At 41.5% G+C, this 5,060-nt stretch overlaps 1 protein-coding gene across 1 annotated transcript in view; it reads left to right on the forward strand.

Annotated features, from left to right (window-relative positions):
* LOC109299402 (proline-rich protein 33-like) overlaps positions 1 to 5,060 on the forward strand; it is a 35,066-nt gene that overhangs the window by 23,064 nt on the left and 6,942 nt on the right. The window lies entirely within an intron of this gene.

Here is a 5,060-nt window from a genome sequence, read left to right on the forward strand (position 1 = left end):
TTTTACAGTTCAATACCTCATCTGTGAGTGGCAAACTTCCAGCAGTCTTGATGGAAAGGTCACATACTTATCTGGCATTTATTCAAACTTCTTTGGTCTAGAAATCAGACATGAGTCTTGTAAGGGATGCTTCATTTATGCTTAGCCTGATCCGGTTTTCATTGAAGGCAATGGCATAACTCTATTAGACTTCAAGGAGGTCAAATCCAGTATTGAATAGCTGCTGATTTTCTTAAAGGTCAAAAAGAAGGCAGAAGACAGACTTCGGTAGTACTACTGAACAAAGAATTAAGAAGGGCAGTTATGCAATTTTTTTAAATACAGGGAACAACCTAAAAGTTATTTAAATTTAAAAAGTTCAAGTAAAACATTGTTATTCATAATTGCTCTCATATCCATGTCAGAGACTGGCAGAATGATACATTTTGTTTGTATTTAATCTAACGAGCAATGGGAAGAAGAAAATGAAATGTGTTTAGATTGCAAACCCTCTCTTATTTGGGGTCTTTAAATGCAGATTACACATCATTCTAAAACATGTGATCTAGATTAATCATGCTGCTGTTATCCAGGCAATCATTACCAAACTCCATGCAGGGATCAATGGGTGAAGCTGTTTAGCCATGTTATACAAGACATCACACAATGAAGTTGTTATACAGGAGATCAGACAAGATTGTCATAATGATCCCGTTCGTCTTTATGATATATGCATTTATCAGCGTCAGGACCTTTTTTTTTACTTTAAAAAAAAAAAAAGACAGCTAGGAGGAAAAACACAAACAAACAACCAGACATTTGTTTCAATAGCATTTGTGTAGCATTCCTAAATATATCATCTCCCGGGGACAAAAGTGAAATATCAGCATGTTTGCTACAAGGACTGGCAAGCCCCTTTATCAAGCACAATTTGATTATTTATAGATATTCCACTGATTATTTTCCAAAAAACAAAAAACTTGGCATTCAGGCCTAGATTTTCAGACACTAACTAGTCTCTATTTCTAAGGACACAAAATAGAGGTAAGGATGAGATTCATTCCATCTCCTCGCCCACAATTAATATCAGCTAAGAAACGGCTTCACACTATCCACTAAGAGCCTGTTCCAGAGCCAGTGGAAGTCAATAGGAGGCTATTGATTTTAAGGAACTGTAGACCAGAGTCTTAAGCCATATCTACACTGCAGGGGCAGTGTGTCCTGGCTGAAAAGCTACCAATCACATCTTACCTCCATGGGCTTCCCAGATGCATCCCTTCTCAAGTTCTTAATCACTGATATGCTAGAGTGGCCACTGGGAATGACTCCCAGAATGGCCTTAAAAGTGTACTTTCCAGTTTGGAGCAGGCATGTAGGGGAAGGGTGGTCAGGCCATGCTCAATACCATTCCACCCAGCCCATTACAGTGTTTATACCTTCTGAGAAATTTGAAGTTAAGATTTTCCTTTTTAATTTATCCCATCTCCACATGGACAGGGAGGGATCATAGAAGCACTAGACTCTTTTACATTTGCTTAACTTGCAAAGTATCTTTTAGTTTAAAAAATGAATAAGTTATTATGTGTGTCATGGTAGCACCTACAGGAATGGAACACTTGTGGTAGGCACAGCACCAACTAGAAAAAATCCTTGTTCCCCTCCCACCCCCAAATTTATGCTTTAATAGATATAGTAGATGAGGACTAAAAGGGAAAGATGGAGACTCGTAGAAATGCAACACCTAGCAGCAATTTCTGTTTTAATTTGAAAAGCATCTGTCCCTTTAAATAGATTTTTTCCCCCACTTTGGAGTGAGGTGGGAAGGGATTCAGACTCCCTCTGCTCCAACATACCATTCCAGGGTGTTCCGAGAGCACCTATGCTTGTCCAGCTGAAGAACAAGTCAACAGCTATGCAATCCAAAGGTGTGAAATTAATCTCAGGATCTCTCTCAAATTCAAGGGGCTGAAAATCCAAGCTTTGGTTCAAGACTTTCTAGATGTCATCAGGCCCCAGGATGGAAAGTTTCTTGGACTTCCTGAAGCTTAGTAGGGGCCAGATGAATAGGCTTGCAGTCAAGACACTGAATAAGACCTCAAAAGGTCTTTATTTCTCTGTTATCAACTTCCTATGTTGCTAGAGGGAAGTTCCTTCCTTACTTCCTAGTAAATCAGTGTCTTCATGCCTCTATCCCTCACCAGCACAATGGGAATGATATTCAAGAGAAGAGCTCAAGGATAAGCCAACATCTGTGAGGTTTTCACATGCTAGTGAAAAGGGCTACAAGTACCTTGAGCTCAGGGGTCAGTAACCTACAGCCACTGCAACCATTTGATCCAGCCTGCAGGACACATGGCTTCATTGGCATGGGGCTTTGACAGAAATTACTTTCCTCTGCCTCCACAGAGAAGAGGCAGCTGTGGACACTTTCCTTATGCTGCCACTGTGAAAGAGAGGCAGCGACACCTAGGTGCTAGCGCCCACCCCTAACTGGGTCAGCTTGCAGCCTTAAAAGCTTTTCTGACTGCTGACCTAGTTAGATAGGGAGCAGTTGGTATTTTTATGGAACAGACAAGAAAATGCCACATTGTGTCACCATTATTCAACCAGGAACTGGGCAATTCACAGAGCAATAGCTCTCCAAATCATAATCTAGCCCTAAAGCAGTAAATGCAGAGAGACATGAAAGCTGAAATGAGCTGGCATAGGATAAAGAAATACAGCAACTTCCACCCTCCCATATTCTACAGCAGGCCCCCACCACCCCTGGTCTCATCCCCAAATTCTCTGGTCTACCAGTAGCTCAGCTGACCAAAAGGCTTGGGCTTATTTTTCCATCTGGAGAAGAAAAGACTGAGAGGGGATTTAATAACAGCCTTCAATTATCTGACAGGTGGTTCCAAAGAGGATGGAGCTAGACTGTTCTCAGTGGTGGCAGATGACAGAACAAGGAGCAATGGTCTCAAGTTGCAGCAAGGGAGGTTTAGGTTAGATATTATGAAAAACCTCTCTCACTAGGTGGGGTAAAGCAGTGAAACAGGCTACCCAGAGAAGTTGCGGAATCTCCTTCCTTCCAGGTTTTTAAGATCTAGCCAGACAAAATATTGGCTGGGATGATCTAGCTGGGAATGGTCCCGCTTCAAGCAGAAGGTTGAACTAGATGACCTGCTGAGGTCCCTTCCAACCCTAATTTTCTATGATAGGCTCTGTAGACCAGATCTGCCCCAGGGGTCATACATTTGACACTCCTGCATGAGCAAACCAAGTTTCTGCCCTTCCTATCAACCAACATGCCTCAAATTCTGGTGCAGAGGCAAAAGAAAAGCTAAATTCTCAAGTCCATTCACTGACTGACCTCTACTAAACCTGTCAATATGGTATTGATATGTTTGTTCACCAGGATTACATAGAAGACCAAAAACATCCTTCATGCAGGCTAGGAGCCCCTTCGGAGAATGTTATTGCTGCTCTGGTCTGAACCTCACATCCTGTCCCAGTCGAGAAAAAATGTGTTTATTCCGGATCATCAGGTCATTTATAGTGCTAAGGAAAGAAGCCCTCTCCAGCAGATCTTGGAATTAGCATGGGGGTTGTGAGATGTCATTCATCTTCTGTCACAAGCAAGATGCAGAGGTAGTAATGAAGAAAAGTCTTTTCTTGTTTAAAATTTGTAAGGAGGTATTTCCAACAGACTAGACGCATAAGAACAGGGTGCCCTTAGTTTTCTAAACACCACTGAAGAGTGTAGACATGCGTGGTTTCTGCTTGCAAAAATGAAGGACTGGTTTCAGAAACAGCCAGGAAGGCACCAGCCAAGGAGGCTCATTGGACCTTTGCAATAGGTTTGCCAGTACTGTCATTAAATGATTCCAAATAGCAGCAGCTAGCACATATACTCATCTCATCCTCTCCTTTATAAGAGCATCAGCTCCTTACGAAGCAAGACACTTGTAGCAAACAAACTGCTTGGTCTCAAATACACCAAAAGGTGCATGACACCACTGGACAAAGCTTTCTGACCTCAACCAAAGAAACTTGACTTTGAAGTTTAATCACTTCAACTAGTACAAGTGATTAAACAAGTGACTTTGATTAGCTTTATTGACAGAGCAAGCTCATTATTCTGCTCCATTGCAGCAACTGCTTTTTTTGGGAAAAGTTATTCTCCAGATTGCTCACAGACTTTTTTCCACCCATTGTAGTGGGCCTGATAAAACAATCATTGAGCGCAAGTTACTCACTAGTGTCCCAAGTGCAAGCGGAATGGAACATCCCTATCAAACAGTTCAAAACAGTAAAATCTTTTTAATCTGCCCAGCACCTGGTGAGCTCTAGCCCCTTCTTCATTTCAAACAGCCTAGAGAAATTTTACTCCCAAAACACATTCCTTAAAGAGGGAGGATCAAGAGTCTGGAAATGTATGATTTTGTCGCAAAGGTCAGAACACCAGTAAAACACATCAGAGCCATAACTGTTACAATATCTTCTTAAGAAGTTTTATTAATTGCTTACAAAAAAATAAATCCAGACACACAGTAAATTAAAGCAGAAAGCAAACTGAGGGAGGAAGGGAAAAAATGAAGAGAGAAGCAGGCCCCTGGGAGAGAGCTCCCTCTTAAGAGAACAAAAAAGCCAGTTGCAAGTGTATGTTGGTGGCCAGCCCTTTGCATGGGGGAAGAATGTTAACAGGAGGAGAACTGCGGATGTGCTAATATTGTGTAGTAGAAGACATGAAGGGGTTTGCAAAATGCAAGTTAAAATTTGCAAGGACTGGGAGCAAGCCAAATCCTGGTGACTCTCTCAAAGATTTAAGTTTTAGTCCTCCAGAGGTCTCTCCAGTACATATAGAAAGTTCCTACCTCCCCAGTCACCAGAACAACCCTTTCTCTAGACACCTTCAAGGAACAAGTGGAAGAGAATTAGGAGAGTTGATGGTTTCCCAGATGCACATATCACCTTAGCCCACAAACCAACAGGATAAGACTTGTTAGTGCACCTGGATTTGAAGTTCCATAGGGACTTTTGACACAGCTCCTCTGGAACATTAAACTTCAAAATAAAAAAATAAATAAATAAAAAAA

Source organism: Gavialis gangeticus, unplaced genomic scaffold (genome assembly GCF_001723915.1).
Source record: "Gavialis gangeticus isolate Ggan-Ray unplaced genomic scaffold, GavGan_comp1, whole genome shotgun sequence".
NCBI lineage: Eukaryota > Metazoa > Chordata > Crocodylia > Gavialidae > Gavialis > Gavialis gangeticus.